Source organism: Cryptomeria japonica, unplaced genomic scaffold (assembly GCF_030272615.1).
Source record: "Cryptomeria japonica unplaced genomic scaffold, Sugi_1.0 HiC_scaffold_310, whole genome shotgun sequence".
Lineage (NCBI taxonomy): Eukaryota > Viridiplantae > Streptophyta > Pinopsida > Cupressales > Cupressaceae > Cryptomeria > Cryptomeria japonica.
The window spans coordinates 65001-85000 of NW_026729132.1; the positions used below are offsets into that span (position 1 = coordinate 65001).

The following is a 20000-nucleotide window of genomic DNA, read 5'->3' on the forward strand; positions in this document are numbered from 1 at the left end:
GCGCGTATAAACGGAGATATATATCCAATTGCAACGAAGGAACGTGCCAAAGATCGAGAACAATGGCAGAAATGCTAGTAACGTGCACTTCGGGACCAACGCATCACCGGAAGACAACCGCCAAACATCGAAAGAGTCGCGATGCTCCGCAACCTACGTGCAAAGCGGTCGCACACCGGGTAAGGGAGTGAGAGCCCCAAACATAGCTGGGCGAGGCGCTCACTCCGCTCTTTAATATCTCGTTAATACCGCCAAGGAAATGGCACAAGCACACACACACAAGCATCCTCGGAAGAGGACAGTTCGAGTGACAGGTCAAATCCAAGAGTTCCGAAGACTACCTCCAGGAACAATCGGGAACAAGACCGATTACAAGTCGTCGAGTCTGTTACTGGGCGAACACGAGATGCGCACAGGAAATCGATCAGCCCTCACAATGGCCCAAGGCCAGAGATCGGACTGCTACGATTTACCCCAACAATCATCGTGCCACTCTTCGCAGAGAGGTGATAGACGCCAACGAGCCCGCGCATAGCAATCGAGGTGTAAAAAGGGCGTTGAAGGCAGGAAGCCTGGACGAAAGAGGCTACGAGGTCACCTCGAAGCGGTCTAAGAATCGGGCGCACTTGGGGCGACTACCAGTGCCAACCCCTTATCCCGCGGTGCGTCCGACACACAGAAATTTCCAAGGCGGCCAAGGAGCCTCCCCGCATAGCAATCGGGGTGTGAGGTTACGGATGCAGCATTGATAGCAATCGAGGTGGGAGGCGAAGGATGCAGAAGTGAGAGCCGAGGGATGTAGCAGAGATAGCAATCGGGGTGTGTGATGCAGAAGAGATAGCAATCGAGGTGTGCGGTGGGAAGGGCCCAGCAGCCAGAATGCATGAAGCGACGGATGAAGCAGTGATGACAACCGGGCTGTGAGGAGAGGAGGGATGCAGCCAAGAAAGCAATCAGGGCTCGAGGCAAGGGATGCATCAAGGATAGCAATCATGTTGTGAGGCGAGATTCCAAAGGCTAAACGTGAGAGGCTGCAGGGTCGACTCAGAGAGGTCTATGCATGTGAGAGGCTGAAAGCAAGGTCAACTCGGAGCGGTCTATGCATCGGGCGCGCTTGGGGCGACTACCAGTGCCAACCCCTTATCCCGCGACGCGTCCGACAAAGAGAACGTTCCAAGGCGGCAGAGGAGGTTACCAGCCGAAGGATGCAGTAGCAATAACAGGTATAGTTCCGCGGCGGCCGAGAAGACTCACCGCATAGGAATCGGGATGCGAGGCGAGGGATGCGGCGGGAAGGCCCCGACGGCTAAACGGAAGAGGCTGCAGGGCCGCCTCGGAATGGTCCAAGCATCGGACGCGATTGGGACGACTACCAGTGCCAACCCCTTATCCCGCGATGCGTCCGATACACAGATAGTTCCAAGGCGGCCGAGGAGCCTCACCGCATATCAATCGGGGTGCGAGGCGAGGGATGGGGCGGGAAGGCCCCAACGGCTAGACGGAAGAGGCTTCAGGGCCACCTCGGAATGCTCCAAGCATCGGACGCGCTTGGGGCGACTACCAGTGCCAACCCCTTATCCCGCGATGCGTCCGATACACAGATGGTTCCAAGGCGGCCGAGGAGCCTCACCGCATAGCAATCGGGGGTGCGAGGCGAGGGATGGGGCGGGAAGGCCCCAACGGCTAGACGGAAGAGGCTTCAGGGCCGCCTCGGAATGGTCCAAGCATCGGACGCGCTTGGGGCGACTACCAGTGACAACCCCTCATCCCGCGATGCGTCCGATACGAAGATGGTTCCAAGGCGGCCGAGGAGCCTCACCGCATAGCAATCGGGGTGCGAGGTGGGGGATGCGGCGAGATGGCCCCAACGGCTAGACGGAAGAGGCCACAGGGCCGCGTCGGAATAGTCCAAGCATCGGACGCGCTTGGGGCGACTACCAGTGACAACCCCTTATCCCGCGATGCGTCCGATACGAAGATAGTTCCAAGGCGGCCGAGGAGCCTCACCGCATAGCAATCCGGGTGCGAGGTGGGGGATGCGGCGAGATGGCCCCAACGGCTAGACGGAAGAGGCTGCAGGGCCGCCTCGGAATAGTCCAAGCATCGGACGCGCTTGGGGCGACTACCAGTGACAACCCCTTATCCCGCGATGCTTCCGATACGAAGACAGTTCCAAGGCGGCCGAGGAGCCTCACCGCATAGCAATGGGGGTGCGAGGTGAGGGATGCGGCGAGATGGCCCCAACGGCTAGACGGAAGAGGCCACAGGGCCGCCTCGGAATAGTCCAAGCATCGGACGCGCTTGGGGCGACTACCAGTGACAACCCCTTATCCCGCGATGCATCCGATACGAAGATAGTTCCCAGGCGGCCGAGGAGCCTCACCGCATAGCAATCGGGGTGCGAGGCGAGGGATGCGGCGAGATGGCCCCAAAGGGTAGACGGAAGAGGCTGCGGGGCCGCCTCGGAATAGTCCAAGCATCGAACGCGCTTGGGGCGACTACCACTGCCAACCCCTTATCCCGCGATGCGTCCGATACACAGATAGTTCCGAGGCGGCCGAGGAGCTGGGGGATGCGGCGAGATGGCCCCAACGGCTAGACGGAAGAGGCTGCAGGGCCGCCTCGGAATAGTCCAAGCATCGGACGCGCTTGGGGCGACTACCAGTGACAACCCCTTATCCCGCGATGCGTCCGATACACAGATAGTTCCGAGGCGGCCAAGGAGCCTCACCGCATAGCAATCGTGGTGCGAGGTGGGGGATGCAGCGAGATGGCCCCAACGGCTAGACGGAAGAGGCTGCAGGGCCGCCTCGGAATGGTCCAAGCATCGGACGCGCTTGGGGCGACTACCACTGCCAACCCCTTATCCCGCGATGCGTCCGATACACAGATAGTTCCAAGGCGGCCGAGGAGCCTCACCGAATAGCAATCGGGGTGCGAGGCGAGGGATGCGGCGAGAAAGCCCCAACGGCTAGAGGGAAGAGGCTTCAGGTCCGCCTCGGAATGGTCCAAGCATCGGACGCGCTTGGGGCGACTACCAGTGACAACCCCTTATCCCGCGACGCGTCCGATACACAGATAGTTCCAAGGCGGCCGAGGAGCCTCACCGCATAGCAATCGGGGTGCGAGGCGAGGGATGCGGCGAGAAGGACCCAACGGCTAGACGGAAGAGGCTTCAGGGCCGCCTCGGAATGGTCCAAGCATCGGACGCGCTTGGGGCGACTACCAGTGACAACCCCTTATCCCGCGACGCGTCCGATACACAGATAGTTCCAAGGCGGCCGAGGAGCCTCACCGCATAGCAATCGGGGTGCGAGGCGAGGGATGCGGCGAGAAGGACCCAACGGCTAGACGGAAGAGGCTTCAGGTCCGCCTCGGAATGGTCCAAGCATCGGACGCGCTTGGGGCGACTACCAGTGACAACCCCTTATCCCGCGACGCGTCCGATACACAGATAGTTCCAAGGCGGCCGAGGAGCCTCACCGCATAGCAATCGGGGTGCGAGGCGAGGGATGCGGCGAGAAGGACCCAACGGCTAGACGGAAGAGGCTTCAGGGCCGCCTCGGAATGGTCCAAGCATCGGACGCGCTTGGGGCGACTACCAGTGACAACCCCTTATCCCGCGATGCGTCCGATACACAGATAGTTCCAAGGCGGCCGAGGAGCCTCACCGCATAGCAATCAGGGTGCGAGGCGAGGGATGCGGCGAGAAGGACCCAACGGCTAGACGGAAGAGGCTTCAGGGCCGCCTCGGAATGGTCCAAGCATCGGACGCGCTTGGGGCGACTACCAGTGACAACCCCTTATCCCGCGACGCGTCCGATACACAGATAGTTCCAAGGCGGCCGAGGAGCCTCACCGCATAGCAATCGGGGTGCGAGGCGAGGGATGCGGCAAGAAGGACCCAACGGCTAGACGGAAGAGGCTTCAGGGCCGCCTCGGAATGGTCCAAGCATCGGACGCGCTTGGGGCGACTACCAGTGACAACCCCTTATCCCGCGACGCGTCCGATACACAGATAGTTCCAAGGCGGCCGAGGAGCCTCACCGCATAGCAATCGGGGTGCGAGGCGAGGGATGCGGCGAGAAGGACCCAACGGCTAGACGGAAGAGGCTTCAGGTCCGCCTCGGAATGGTCCAAGCATCGGACGCGCTTGGGGCGACTACCAGTGACAACCCCTTATCCCGCGACGCGTCCGATACACAGATAGTTCCAAGGCGGCCGAGGAGCCTCACCGCATAGCAATCGGGGTGCGAGGCGAGGGATGCGGCGAGAAGGACCCAACGGCTAGACGGAAGAGGCTTCAGGGCCGCCTCGGAATGGTCCAAGCATCGGACGCGCTTGGGGCGACTACCAGTGACAACCCCTTATCCCGCGACGCGTCCGATACACAGATAGTTCCAAGGCGGCCGAGGAGCCTCACCGCATAGCAATCGGGGTGCGAGGCGAGGGATGCGGCGAGAAGGACCCAACGGCTAGACGGAAGAGGCTTCAGGGCCGCCTCGGAATGGTCCAAGCATCGGACGCGCTTGGGGCGACTACCAGTGACAACCCCTTATCCCGCGATGCGTCCGATACACAGATAGTTCCAAGGCGGCCGAGGAGCCTCACCGCATAGCAATCGGGGTGCGAGGCGAGGGATGCGGCGAGAAGGACCCAACGGCTAGACGGAAGAGGCTTCAGGGCCGCCTCGGAATGGTCCAAGCATCGGACGCGCTTGGGGCGACTACCAGTGACAACCCCTTATCCCGCGACGCGTCCGATACACAGATAGTTCCAAGGCGGCCGAGGAGCCTCACCGCATAGCAATCGGGGTGCGAGGCGAGGGATGCGGCGAGAAGGACCCAACGGCTAGACGGAAGAGGCTTCAGGGCCGCCTCGGAATGGTCCAAGCATCGGACGCGCTTGGGGCGACTACCAGTGACAACCCCTTATCCCGCGACGCGTCCGATACACAGATAGTTCCAAGGCGGCCGAGGAGCCTCACCGCATAGCAATCGGGGTGCGAGGCGAGGGATGCGGCGAGAAGGACCCAACGGCTAGACGGAAGAGGCTTCAGGGCCGCCTCGGAATGGTCCAAGCATCGGACGCGCTTGGGGCGACTACCAGTGACAACCCCTTATCCCGCGACGCGTCCGATACACAGATAGTTCCAAGGCGGCCGAGGAGCCTCACCGCATAGCAATCGGGGTGCGAGGCGAGGGATGCGGCGAGAAGGACCCAACGGCTAGACGGAAGAGGCTTCAGGGCCGCCTGGGAATGGTCCATGCATCGCACGCGCTTGGGGCGACTACCAGTGACAACCCCTTATCCCGCGACGCGTCCGATACACAGATAGTTCCAAGGCGGCCGAGGAGCCTCACCGCATAGCAATCGGGGTGCGAGGCGAGGGATGCGGCGAGAAGGACCCAACGGCTAGACGGAAGAGGCTTCAGGGCCGCCTCGGAATGGTCCAAGCATCGGACGCGCTTGGGGCGACTACCAGTGACAACCCCTTATCCCGCGACGCGTCCGATACACAGATAGTTCCAAGGCGGCCGAGGAGCCTCACCGCATAGCAATCGGGGTGCGAGTCGAGGGATGCGGCGAGAAGGACCCAACGGCTAGACGGAAGAGGCTTCAGGGCCGCCTCGGAATGGTCCAAGCATCGGACGCGCTTGGGGCGACTACCAGTGACAACCCCTTATCCCGCGATGCGTCTGATACACAGATAGTTCCAAGGCGGCCGAGGAGCCTCACCGCATAGCAATCGGGGTGCGAGGCAAGGGATGCGGCGAGAAGGACCCAACGGCTAGACGGAAGAGGCTTCAGGGCCGCCTCGGAATGGTCCAAGCATCGGACGCGCTTGGGGCGACTACCGTTGCCAACCCCTTATCCCGCGATGCGTCTGATACACAGATAGTTCCGAGGCGGCCGAGGAGCCTCACCGCATAGCAATCGGGTTGCGAGGCAGATTATTGGGAAGGGAACCCCCTGGGATGCGGCTCAAGCAGTGCCCAAAGGGACTGGAATGCGGAATCACATCGAGAGACCCAAATGCTATACGAGGGCTCAAATCGAATTATCGATTTGGCCACGACATGGACGCATCGGAACGACTACCTTTGCCGAACCACTCGCAATTGCATCCATACCGAAACCAATAGACATTTCCGTTAGAGCCCTCGCATAGCATTCGGGAATCTCGCATGCCCCTCTAAATCGACCAATGCTGGCGCTCAACGAAAATCCGAGCGCTACCACCGTTCGAGCGCCAGCATTGGTCGAGTTAGAGGGGCACGGGGGAGAATGCTCCAGTCAACACCTCCCCTATATAAGTTATTTGTCCGATTCTCGCACAACCGTAGTCTGCCTCGTCGAATCAAACAACGGTCCCAGATTCCGACTTCCGTTCCGTAGAGACCCAAAAGCTAGATGGAGGCTCGCAAGAAAGAGAGTCGGCGCATAGCAATCGGGTTTCTCGAACGTTTAGGGACCGAGCTCACTTGCGGATAGGGCAAAATCCGCCAAGCAACCCAAAAGCTAGACGGGGGCTCGAATCGAATCGCCTAGGCGGCCACAACAACGACGTGTTGGATCGACTACCAGTGCCAAACCATTCAGCAAGACTAGTCTGTGTCGAGGCCGGATAGAGATTCTCAGAGAGCGCCCGTATAGCATTTAGGAGACCTGCCGCGTCCCTCACACTCGACAAATGGTGGTGCACGTTTATAAATCCGAGCGATCCCAACCCTTTCAAGCACCAACATCGGTCGAGATAGAGGGGCACGGAGGGGGCTGCGTGAGACAACACAGTCCCCTATATAAGTTATTTGTCCGATTCTCACACATCCGAAGAATGGTCATCAAATCGGACAACAGCCCAAACTTCCGACTTCCGTCCCAGAAAGCCCAAGAGCTATCTAAAACGTTCATGGCCGGAACTCGATCGCGGCTATACCAGTCCGCCAAGCAACCCAAAAGCTAGACTGGAGCTCTAGTCGAATCACCTCTGTGGCCATTGCAAGGACGTGTTGGAGCGACTACCATTGCCGAACCATTCCGCAGGTCGAGTCCATACCAAGGCCGCATAGAGATTCACGATGAGCTCCTGCATAGCAATCAGGAGACTTGCCGTGTCCATCACAATCGATAAATCCTGGTGCAAGATTTTTGCATCCGAGCGCTCCAACCAGTCGAGCACCAGCATCAATCGACATAAACGGGCACGGGGGGAGGATGCTCGAGAACACTACCTCCCCTATATAAGTTATTTGTCCGATTCTCAAGCAGCCGAAGTCTGGTCATCGAATCGGGTCAAAGACCACAACTTCCGACTTTACCCACAATGCAAGTCATCGAATCGAACATCGGCCCCCGAGTCGGACTCCATGCGTATGTCAGGTCATCGGACCCAAATTCCGCCTTCCTGCGCATGGCGGGCCATCAATATCAACTCGGTCATCGGACCCAAACTCCGCCTTTCTGCGCATGGCACGCCTTCAAATCGGTCATCGGACCCAAATTCCGCCTTCCTGTGCATGGCGGGCCATCAACATCAACTCGGTCATCGGACCCAAATTCCGCCTTTCTGCGCATGGCACGCCATCAACTCGGTCATCGGACCCAAATTCCGCCTTCCTGCGCATGGCAGGTCATCGGACACAAATTCAGACCTCGCCAATATGCCTACGTATCGAATCGGTCATCGGACCCAACTTCCGACTTCATCCATACTGTAGGGTCTTTGAGGTTGGCGCGGTGCGCTCAACCCGGGGAGTCGACCCATCGAAGCATACACCTCCCCTATATAAGCTATTTGTCCGATTCCCACACCTGTGTAGTTTGCACCTCTGACCAGGACATCGACCCCAACTTCCGAACTCGACTGCAACGACGGCACCAGCGCCTTGGTGCGCACCTTGCGACGCACAGTCCCAACATTCGCCTTCCTGCACATGGCAGGTCATCGGACCCAAATTCCGACCTCGCGAGTATGCCTACATATCGAATCGGTCATCGGACACAACTTCCGACTTCATCCATACCGTAGGGTCTTTGAGGTTGGCGCGGTGCGCTCAACCCGGGGAGTCGACCCAACGAAGCATACACCTCCCCTATATAAGCTATTTGTCCGATTCCCACACCTGTGTAGTTTGCACCTCCGATCAGGACATCGACCCCAACTTCCGAACTCGCCTGCAACGACCGAACCAGCGCCTTGGTGCGCACCTTGCAACGCACAGTGCCAACATTCGCCTTCCTGCACATGGCAGGTCATCGGACCCAAATTCCGACCTCGCGAGTATGCCTACATATCGAATCGGTCATCGGACCCAACTTCCGACTTCATCCATACCGTAGGGTCTTTGAGGTTGGCGCGGTGCGCTCAACCCGGGGAGTCGACCCAACGAAGCATACACCTCCCCTATATAAGCTATTTGTCCGATTCCCACACCTGTGTAGCTTGCACCTCCGATCAGGACATCGACCCCAACTTCCGAACTCGACTAAAAAGACCGCACCAGCACCTTGGTGTGCACCTTGCAACGCACAGTGCCAACATTCGCCTTCCTGCACATGGCAGGTCATCGGACCCAAATTCCGACCTCATGAGCATACCTACTAATCGAATCGGTCATCGGACCCAACTTCCGACTTCATCCATACCGTAGGGTCTTTGAGGTTGGCGCGGTGCGCTCAACCTGGGGAGTCGACCCATCGAAGCATACACCTCCCCTATATAAGCTATTTGTCCGATTCCGACACCTGTGTAGTTTGCACCTCCGCTCAGGACATCGACCCCAACTTCCGAACTCGCCTGCAACGACCGAACCAGCGCCTTGGTGCGCACCAAAAGTGCGCACTTTTGGAGGGCACTTTTGTGCGCTCCAAAGGTGCGCACTTTTGGAGGGCACTTTTGTGCGCTCCAAAGGTGCGCACTTTTGGAGGGCACTTTTTGGAGGGCACTTTTGTGCGCTCCAAAGGTGCGCACTTTTGGAGGGCACTTTTTGGAGGGCACTTTTCTGCGCTCCAAAGGTGCGCACTTTTGGAGGGCACTTTTTGGAGGGCACTTTTCTGCGCTCCAAAGGTGCGCACTTTTGGAGGGCACTTTTTGGAGGGCACTTTTCTGCGCTCCAAAGGTGCGCACTTTTGGAGGGCACTTTTTGGAGGGCACTTTTCTGCGCTCCAAAGGTGCGCACTTTTGGAGGGCACTTTTGTGCACTCCAAAGGTGCACACTTTTGGAGGGCACTTTTTGGAGGGCACTTTTCTGCACTCCAAAGGTGCGCACTTTTGGAGGGCACTTTTTGGAGGGCACTTTTGTGCACTCCAAAGGTGCGCACTTTTGGAGGGCACTTTTTGGAGGGCACTTTTGTGCGCTCCAAAGGTGCGCACTTTTGGAGGGCACTTTTTGGAGGGCACTTTTGTGCGCTCCAAAGGTGCGCACTTTTGGAGGGCACTTTTGTGCACTCCAAAGGTGCGCACTTTTGGAGGGCACTTTTCCTGCGCTCCAAAGGTGCACACCTAGGTGAGCACCTTCGACCACACCTTGTAGCACACCAAACTCTGACTTTCGACTTCATCCGCAATGCAGGGTCTTTGAGGTTGGCGCAATGCGCACAACCAGGGGAGTCGACCCATCAAACCCAACACCTCCCCTATATAAGCTATTTGTCTGATTCTCATACATGCGTAGCCTGCAGGAGCAATTAGGACATCGACCCCAACTTTCGGCTTCTAAACGAAAACAAGGTCTTTGAGGTTGGTGTAATGCGAACAACTAGGGGAGTCAACCCATCAAACCCAACACCTCCCCTATATAAGCTATTTGTCTGATTCTCATACATGTGTAGTCTACAGGAGCAATTAGGACATCGACCCCAACTTTTGACTTCTTAACGAAAACAAGGTCTTTGAGGTTGACGTAATGCGCACAACCAGGGGAGTCGACCCATCAAACCCAACACCTCCCCTATATAAGCTATTTGTCCGATTCTCATACATGTGTAGCCTACAGGAGCCATTAGGACATTGACCCCAACTTTTGACTTCTTAACGAAAACAAGGTCTTTGAGGTTGGCGTAATGCGCACAACCAAGGGAGTTGACCCATCAAACCCAACACCTCCCCTATATAAGCTATTTGTCTGATTCTCATACATGTGTAGCCTGCAACAACGATTAGGACATCCACCCCAACTTCTGAATTCGTCTGCGTTGACCGCACCAAAGGTGCACGCCTTGGTGCTCACCAAAATCCGACTTCCGACTTCTTCTGCTATGCGGGGTCTTTGAGGTTGGCGCAGTGCGCACAACCAGGGGAGTCAACCCACCGAATGCAACACCTCCCCTATATAAGCTATTTGTCTGATTCTCATACATGCGTAGACTGCAGCAATGATTAGGACATCCACCCCAACTTTTGACTTCTTAAACAAGACAGGGTCTTTGAAGTTGGTGCAGTGCACACAACCAGGGGAGTCGACCCATCAAACGCAACACCTCCCCTATATAAAGCTATTTGTCCGATTCTCATACGTGTAGTCTGCAGCAGCGATTAGGACATCGACCCCAACTTCCGAATTCGTTTGCATTGACCGCACCAAAGGTGCACGCCTTGGTGTGCACCTTGGAGTGCACTTTGGTGCTCACCTCGGTGCACACTTTGGTGTGCACCTCGGTGTGCACCAAAGGTGCGCACCTTGGAGCGCACCAAAGGTGTACACTTTGGAGCGCACCACATAGGGTCTTTGAGAGGTTGGCGCAGTGCGCACACCAAGGTGGGTGTTGAGGTGCGTGCCGAGGTGGGTGGGTGCTAGGGTGCGCTCCATGGTGGGTGCCAGGGTGGGTGCGTGCTAGGGTGGATTCCAAAGAGGGTCATAGGGTGGGTGCCAAGGTGGGTTGGTGATATAGTGGGTTCAAAGGTGGGTACTAGGGTGGGTTCCAAGGTGGGTCACAAGTTGGGTGCCAGGATGCGTGGGTGTTAGGTTGGGTGCCAAGGTGGGCTCCTGCGTGGGTGGGTGCTAGGGTGGGTTTCAAGGTGGACGCGAGGGCGGGTGCCAAGGTGGGTAACAAGTTGGGTGTTAGGATGGGTGAGTGCTAGAGTGGGTGCCAAGGTGGGTGGGTGCTAAGGTGGATGCCAAGGTGGTTCACAGGGTGGGTGGGTTCTAGGGTGAGTTCCAAGGTGGGTCACAGGTTTAGTGCTAGGGTGCGTGTCAAGGCGGGTGTCGAGGTGCCTGGGTGCTAGGGTGTGGATGCCAATGTGGGTCATAGGGTGGGTACTAGGGTGGGCTGCAATGTGGGTGCCAAGGTGGGTAACATGCTCGGTTGGTTCTAAATTGGGTGTCAGGGTGGGTGTGCACCCACCTTGCCCGAGGTGGGTGCCAAGGTGCCAGTGTGGGTGGGTGCTAAGGTGGATGCCAAGGTGGGTGAGAAGGTGGGTGATAGGTTGAGTGGTAGGATGGGTGGGTGCCAAGATGGGTCACAGGGTGGGTGCAAGGGTGGGTAGGTGCTAGGGTTGGTGTCAGGGTGGGTGGGTGCTAGGTTGGGTTCCAAGGTGGGTGCGAGGGTGAGTGTCAAGGTGGGTCACAGGTTAGGTGCTAGGATGGGTGAGTGCTAGGGTGCAAAGGTGCCAGGGTGGGTGCTAGGATGGGTCGATGCTAGGGTGAGTGGCAAGGTGGGTCCACAAGTGTCAAGGTGGGTGCCGAGGTGGGTGCCAACTTGGGTTCCAAGGTGGGTGCCAAGTGGGCGACTGCTATGGTGGATGCCAAGGTGGGTCACGGGGTGGGTGCCAAGTTGCTAGGTTGTGTTCCAAGGTGGGTGCCAACGTGGCTGCTAGGGTGCGTGGGTTAAAGGGTGTGTCACAACGTGGGTGCCAGGATGGGTGCGCACCCACACTGGCCAAGACGGGTGCAAGGTTGGGTTCCAAGCCCGGTCACAGGCTGGGTGCTAGGATGGGTGGGTGCCAAGGTGGGCACCAGGGTGGGTGCACCCACCCTGGCCAAGGTGGGTCACGGGGTGGGTCCTAGGGTGGGTAACAGGGTGGGTACTAAGGTGCGTGCCAAGGTGGGTCATGGGGTGGGTGCCAAGGTGGGCACCAGGGTGGGTGTGCACCAACCCTAGCCAGGGTAGGTCACGGGGTGGTTGTCGGGGTGGGCGTCAAGGAGCCAAGGTGGGTGGCAAGTAGCCAAGTTGCGTGCCAAGGTGGGTGTCGGGGTGGGTGCCAAGGATCCAAGGTGGGTGCCAAGGAACCAAGGTGGGTGTCTGGGTGGGTGCCGAGGTGGGAGCCAGGGTGGGTCCCAAGGTGAGTGCAAAGGTGGGTGCCAGGGTCAAGGTGAGTGCCAATGTGGGTTCCAAGGTGCCAGGGTCAGGGTGAGTGCCAATGTGGGTTCAAAGGTGCTAAGTTGGGTGCGAGGTTGGGTGCGAGGGTGGGTGGGTGCCAAGGTGTGCTAGGTGGAAGCCCGGGTGGGTCGGCATCCCATGGGTGTCGAGTTGGGTGCCTGATGGGTGCTTCTTGTCAAGTTTTAGTCGTCGGGACTCATTTCGAGCCTTAGAGGTCGTTTCTTGTCCGGTTGCCCTGTCTTCGACCTGGGAACCCAATTTTGGTCCTCGGGTCCCATTTTTTTTTGTCTCGCATCCCACTTTTGGCCTGTGGCCTTTTCGGGGTCGATTCTCGTTTTGGGCATCAGAGCATGTTTCTTCTCCTAAAACCCAATATTTGTTTATTAAGTCTCGGAACACATTTTTGTTCTCGTGGACCCATCATGGGTCTTGGAACGCATTTGTGGTCCTTGGGTCCCATTTTGCATCCCGAAACTTGTGTTTTGGTGCTTGATCCCTATTTTGGGTGCCCACCTTGCACCAAGTGCGCACCCGGGGCAAACCGAGCGCCTTGGTGCACCGGGGCAAGATCGAGCGTGCACCCGAGGCGCCCCGAACATGCACCAAGGTGCACTCGGCCCACATGTGAGCGCAGGTCGTTGCGCCCGAGGTGGTGTGTGGGCACCGCGTTGCAGACGGGACACTGCACGCACACGACGCCCCGTCCAGGTGCACGCACGTAGGCCGGGCCGGGTGCACACCCGACGCCCTAGCAAGGTGCGCGCACCCGGGCAGGGCTCACACTTGGCGAACGGGGCGCACTTCGCGAGGGAGGGTGTGCACCTCGACGGGGGTGGGTGGCCGGGGTGGATTCGCACGTGGGTCGCGGTTTGCTAAGTACACACTGCGACAAGCTCATAACGGGTGCGATCATACCAGCGTTAGTGCACCGGATCCCATCAGAACTCCGCAGTTAAGCGCGCTTGGGCCGGAGTAGTACTGGGATGGGTGACCTCCCGGGAAGTCCCGGTGTTGCACCCTTTTTTAGTTTTTCGCCGGGCGTCGCAATGCTATTTGAATAAACCTTTTGCCCGTTTGCGTTCTCGTCGGGGCCGGGCCGGGCCGGGGTGCGCTGCCCGCACTACCGCGCGCGCGGGGGCGACACCGAGCGCGCACCCGAGGCGCCCCGAGCACACAGGCCACGGTGCAACCCGGGCGTTGTGCGCGCACCCCGGTGCGCCCGAGGTGCTGCGCGCGCACCCAGGTGAAATCGGTGTGCACCTCGGCCAGTGCGCGCTCGGTCGAGTCGCGCACGTTGGCCAAGGTGCACGGTGATGTTTCTTACTCTAAGGTTCCGCACCAGACGCCCGGGACAGGTGAGCGAAGCTGGGCGGGGCCGGGTGCGCGGCCGGGGCAGGTGCACGCAGCTGGAGAGAGCTTTGGAGCACACCAGAGGTGCGCACCTTGGAGCACACTTCGGAGCGCACCAATGATGCGCTCCATTCAAAAGTTTCCTGAAAAGGCAAAAAAAGTTGAGATTATAGAATTTCCCACTTGAGAGATTGTAAAAAAAAAAAATTTAAAATGAAGGAAACGCGGGTGCCAAGGTGTGCGCGCCCGGGTGCGCAGCCCAGCCAAGGTGTGCGCACCAAGGCGCCCACCCTGGCGAAGGTGCACGCAAGGTGCGCACCCGAGGCAAACCGGACAATTAACCCAACTTTCGACTTCGCGCGCACCTGCGCACCTTGGAGCGCACTTCGGAGCGCTCCTTGGTGCGCACCAATCTTGGGCACCTCGGAGTGCACCATGGCGCCCACCAAGGTGCGCACCCGGGGCAAACCGAGCTCCGACTTCGTGCGCACCTTGGAGCGCACGAAAGGTGCGCACCATGGCGCCCACCAAGGTGCGCAGCCCAGCCAAGGCGTGCGCATCAAGGTGCGCACCCTGGCGAAGGTGCGCACCCGGGGCAAACCGAGCTCCGACTTCGTGCGCACCTTGGAGCGCACAAAGGGTGCGCAACCCAGCCAAGGTGTGCGCACCCCGGGCAAACCGAGCTCCGAATCGTGCGCACCTTGGAGCACACTTCGGAGCCCTCCTTGGTGCGCACCGATGTTGCGCACCTCGGAGCGCACCCGGGGAAAACAATGCAATTAACCCGACTTTCGACTTCGTGGGCACCTCGGAGCGCTCTCGGGTTCGCACCTCGGAGCACACCGAGGTGCGCACCTTTGATGCGCTGCCTTCACCAATTTCCAGAAAAGGCAAGAAAACATTGAGAAGGTGTGCGCACCGAGGTGCCCACCCTGGCGAAGGTGCACGCGAGGTGCGCACCCGGGGCAAACCGGGCTCCGACTTCGTGCACGCCATGCTGCGCACCTTGGAGGGCCATGGTGCGCACCTTGGAGCACACTTCGGAGCGCTCAATGGTGCCCAACCCAGCCAAGGTGCCCACCGCGGCGAAGGTGCACGCGAGGTGCGCACCCGGGGCAAACCGGGCTCCGACTTCGTGCACGCCATGCTGCGCACCTTGGAGGGCCATGGTGCGCACCTTGGAGCACACTTCGGAGCGCTCAATGGTGCCCAACCCAGCCAAGGTGCCCACCGCGGCGAAGGTGCACGCGAGGTGCGCACCCGGGGCAAACCGGGCTCCGACTTCGTGCACGCCGCACCTTGGAGCACACTTCGGAGCGCTCCTTGGTGCGCACCAGGGCGCGCAACCCAGCCGAGGTGCCCACCCCGGCGAAGGTGCACGCGGGGTGCGCACCCGGGGCAAACCGGGCTCCGACTTCGTGCACGCCATGGTGCCCACCGCGGCGAAGGTGCACGCGAGGTGCGCACCCGGGGCAAACCGGGCTCCGACTTCGTGCACGCCGCACCTTGGAGCACACTTCGGAGCGCTCCTTGGTGCGCACCAGGGCGCGCAACCCAGCCGAGGTGCCCACCCCGGCGAAGGTGCACGCGAGGTGCGCACCCGGGGCAAACCGGGCTCCGACTTCGTGCACGCCATGGTGCCCACCGCGGCGAAGGTGCACGCGAGGTGCGCACCCGGGGCAAACCGGGCTCCGACTTCGTGCACGCCGCACCTTGGAGCACACTTCGGAGCGCTCCTTGGTGCGCACCATGGTGCCCACCAGGGCGCGCAACCCCGCCGAAGGTGCACGCGAGGTGCGCACCCGGGGCAAACCGGGCTCCGACTTCGTGCACGCCGCACCTTGGAGCACACTTCGGAGCGCTCCTTGGTGCGCACCAGGGCGCGCAACCCCGCCGAAGGTGCACGCGAGGTGCGCACCCGGGGCAAACCGGGCTCCGACTTCGTGCACGCCATGGTGCGCACCAGGGTGCCCACCGCGGCGAAGGTGCGCACCCGGGGCAAACCGGGCTCCGACTTCGTGCACGCCGCACCTTGGAGCACACTTCGGAGCGCTCCTTGGTGCGCACCAGGGCGCGCAACCCAGCCGAGGTGCCCACCCCGGCGAAGGTGCACGCGAGGTGCGCACCCGGGGCAAACCGGGCTCCGACTTCGTGCACGCCATGGTGCCCACCGCGGCGAAGGTGCGCACCCGGGGCAAACCGGGCTAGGACTTCGTGCACGCCGCACCTTGGAGCACACTTCGGAGCGCTCCTTGGTGCGCACCATGGTGCCCACCAGGCCGCGCAACCCAGCCAAGGTGTGCGCACCAAGGTGCACGCGAGGTGCGCACCCGGGGCAAACCGGGGTCCGGCTTCGTGCACGCCGCACCTTGGAGCACACATCGGGGCGCTCCCGGGTTCGCACCGGCGTTGCGCACCGTGGTGGGCACCTCGGAGCGCACCGTGGTGGGCACCTCGGAGCACACCAAGGTGGGCAGCGAGGTGCGCACCTTTGATGCGATGCCTTCACTAATTTCCATAAAAGGCAAAAAAAAACGAGATTTTAAAATTTCCGTTTTGAAAGATAGTGAGAAAAAGGGAATGCTGGTGCCATCTTGAGCCCGCCCTGGTGCGCAGCCCAGCCAAGGTGTGCGCACCAAGGTGCCCACCCTGGCGAAGGTGCGCGCCCGGGCAATTAACCCAACTTCCAACTTCGCGCGCGCCAGGGTGGGAGCGCACCCAACAACCGGGCCTGGGAAGAGCCAATGCGAGAAACCCCACCAAACGCTCTGACAAAAAAAGAGGGGGCGCTCCAGTAACCCCGCTTCGGAGCGCACCCTGGGCAAACCCAGCCAGGGTGCCCACCCCGGCCAAGGTGCAGGCGAGGTGCGCACCCGGGGCAAACCGGGCTCCGACAACGTGCACGCCGCACCTTGGAGCACACTTCGTAGCGCTCCCGGGTGCGCACCTCAGAGCACACCAAGGTGGGCAGCGAGGTGCGCACCTTTGATGCGCTGCCTTCACTAATTTCCAGAAAAGGCAAAAAAAAGAGGAGATTTTAAAATTTCCGTTTTGAAAGATAGTGAAAAAAACGGAACGCGGGTGCCATCTTGAGCCCGCCCTGGTGCACAGCCCAGGTAAGGTGCCCACCCTGGCAAAGGTGCGCACCCGGGCAATTAACCCTACTTCCGACTTCGTGCGCGCCAGGGTGGCAACCGGGCCTGGGAAGAGCCAATGCGAGAAACCCCACCAAACGCTCCGACAAAAAAAGAGGCGGCGCTCCAATAACCCCGCTTCGGAGCGCAGCCGGGGCAAACCCAGCCAAGGTGCCCACCCCGACGAAGGTGCACGCGAGGTGCGCACCCGGGGCAAACCGGGCTCCGACAACGTGCACGCAGCACCTTGGAGCACACTTCGAAGCACTCCCGGGTGCCCACCGGCGTTGCGCACCGTGGTGGGCAGCGAGGTGCGCACCTTTGATGCGCTGCCTTCACTAATTTCCAGAAAAGGCAAAAAAAAATGAGATTTTAAAATTTCCGTTTTGAAAGATAGTGAAAAAAACGGAACGCGGGTGCCATCTTGAGCCCGCCCTGGTGCGCAGCCCAGGCAAGGCATGCGCACCAAGGTGCCCACCCGCGGTGCACGCCCGGGGCAAACCGGGCTCCGACTTCGTGCAGGCCGCACCTTGGAGCACACTTCGGAGCGCTCCTTGGTGCGCACCATGGTGCCCACCAGGGCGCACCCGGGGCAAACCGGGCTCCGACTTCGTGCACGCCGCACCTTGGAGCACACATCGGAGCGCTCCCAGGTTCGCACCAGCGTTGCGCACCTTTGATGCGCTGCCTTCACTAATTTCCAGAAAAGGCAAAAAAAAATGATATTTTAAAATTTCCGTTCTGAAAGATAGTGAAAAAAACGGAACGCGGGTGCCATCTTGAGCCCTTCCTGGTGCGCAGCCCAGGCAAGTTGTGCGCACCAAGGTGCCCACCCTGGCGGAGGTGCGCGCCCGGGGCAAACCGGGCTCCGACTTCGTGCACTGCATGGTGCCCACCAAGGCGCGCAACCCAGCCAAGGTGCCCACCGCAGCGAAGGTGCACGCGAGGTGCGCACCCGAGGTGCACACCCGGGGCAAACCGAGCTCCGACTTCGTGCACGCCGCACCTTGGAGCACACTTCAGAGCGCTCCTTGGTGCGCACCAGGGCGCGCAACCCAGCCAAGGTGCTCACCCCGGCGAAGGTGCACGCGAGGTGCGCACCCGGGGCAAGCCGGGCTCGGACTTCGTGCACGCCGCACCTTGGAGCACACATCGGAGCGCTCCCGGGTTCGCACCAGCATTGCGCACCTTTGATGCGCTGCCTTCACTAATTTCCAGAAAAGGCAAAAAAAAAAAAAAAACGAGATTTTAAAATTTCCGTTTTGAAAGATAGTGAAAAAAACGGAACGCGGGTGCCATCTTGAGCCCGCCCTGGTGTGCAGCCCAGGCAAGTTGTGCGCACCAAGGCACCCACCCTGGCCAAGGTGGGTCACGGGGTGGGTCCTAGGGTGGGTAACGGGGTGGGTACTAAGGTGCGTGCCAAGGTGGGTCATGGGGTGGGTGCCAAGGTGGGCACCAGGGTGGGTGTGCACCAACCCTAGCCAGGGTAGGTCACGGGGTGGTTGTCGGGGTGGGCGTCAAGGAGCCAAGGTGGGTGGCAAGTAGCCAAGTTGCGTGCCAAGGTGGGTGTCGGGGTGGGTGCCAAGGATCCAAGGTGGGTGCCAAGGAACCAAGGTGGGTGTCTGGGTGGGTGCCGAGGTGGGAGCCAGGGTGGGTCCCAAGGTGAGTGCAAAGGTGGGTGCCAGGGTCAAGGTGAGTGCCAATGTGGGTTCCAAGGTGCCAGGGTCAGGGTGAGTGCCAATGTGGGTTCAAAGGTGCTAAGTTGGGTGCGAGGTTGGGTGCGAGGGTGGGTGGGTGCCAAGGTGTGCTAGGTGGAAGCCCGGGTGGGTCGGCATCCCATGGGTGTCGAGTTGGGTGCCTGATGGGTGCTTCTTGTCAAGTTTTAGTCGTCGGGACTCATTTCGAGCCTTAGAGGTCGTTTCTTGTCCGGTTGCCCTGTCTTCGACCTGGGAACCCAATTTTGGTCCTCGGGTCCCATTTTTTTTTGTCTCGCATCCCACTTTTGGCCTGTGGCCTTTTCGGGGTCGATTCTCGTTTTGGGCATCAGAGCATGTTTCTTCTCCTAAAACCCAATATTTGTTTATTAAGTCTCGGAACACATTTTTGTTCTCGTGGACCCATCATGGGTCTTGGAACGCATTTGTGGTCCTTGGGTCCCATTTTGCATCCCGAAACTTGTGTTTTGGTGCTTGATCCCTATTTTGGGTGCCCACCTTGCACCAAGTGCGCACCCGGGGCAAACCGAGCGCCTTGGTGCACCGGGGCAAGATCGAGCGTGCACCCGAGGCGCCCCGAACATGCACCAAGGTGCACTCGGCCCACATGTGAGCGCAGGTCGTTGCGCCCGAGGTGGTGTGTGGGCACCGCGTTGCAGACGGGACACTGCACGCACACGACGCCCCGTCCAGGTGCACGCACGTAGGCCGGGCCGGGTGCACACCCGACGCCCTAGCAAGGTGCGCGCACCCGGGCAGGGCTCACACTTGGCGAACGGGGCGCACTTCGCGAGGGAGGGTGTGCACCTCGACGGGGGTGGGTGGCCGGGGTGGATTCGCACGTGGGTCGCGGTTTGCTAAGTACACACTGCGACAAGCTCATAACGGGTGCGATCATACCAGCGTTAGTGCACCGGATCCCATCAGAACTCCGCAGTTAAGCGCGCTTGGGCCGGAGTAGTACTGGGATGGGTGACCTCCCGGGAAGTCCCGGTGTTGCACCCTTTTTTAGTTTTTCGCCGGGCGTCGCAATGCTATTTGAATAAACCTTTTGCCCGTTTGCGTTCTCGTCGGGGCCGGGCCGGGCCGGGGTGCGCTGCCCGCACTACCGCGCGCGCGGGGGCGACACCGAGCGCGCACCCGAGGCGCCCCGAGCACACAGGCCACGGTGCAACCCGGGCGTTGTGCGCGCACCCCGGTGCGCCCGAGGTGCTGCGCGCGCACCCAGGTGAAATCGGTGTGCACCTCGGCCAGTGCGCGCTCGGTCGAGTCGCGCACGTTGGCCAAGGTGCACGGTGATGTTTCTTACTCTAAGGTTCCGCACCAGACGCCCGGGACAGGTGAGCGAAGCTGGGCGGGGCCGGGTGCGCGGCCGGGGCAGGTGCACGCAGCTAGAGAGAGCTTTGGAGCACACCAGAGGTGCGCACCTTGGAGCACACTTCGGAGCGCACCAATGATGCGCTCCATTCAAAAGTTTCCT

The 20000-nt window shown here is 60.3% G+C and overlaps 2 non-coding genes across 2 annotated transcripts; both read left to right on the forward strand.

Annotated features, from left to right (window-relative positions):
• Positions 1 to 13222: 13222 nt before the first annotated feature.
• LOC131870269 (5S ribosomal RNA) lies at positions 13223 to 13341 on the forward strand. The gene has a single exon (XR_009368592.1). It is a non-coding gene; the product is annotated as a 5S ribosomal RNA (ribosomal RNA).
• Positions 13342 to 19406: 6065 nt separating this feature from the next.
• LOC131870270 (5S ribosomal RNA) lies at positions 19407 to 19525 on the forward strand. The gene has a single exon (XR_009368593.1). It is a non-coding gene; the product is annotated as a 5S ribosomal RNA (ribosomal RNA).
• The last annotated feature ends 475 nt before the right edge of the window (positions 19526 to 20000 follow it).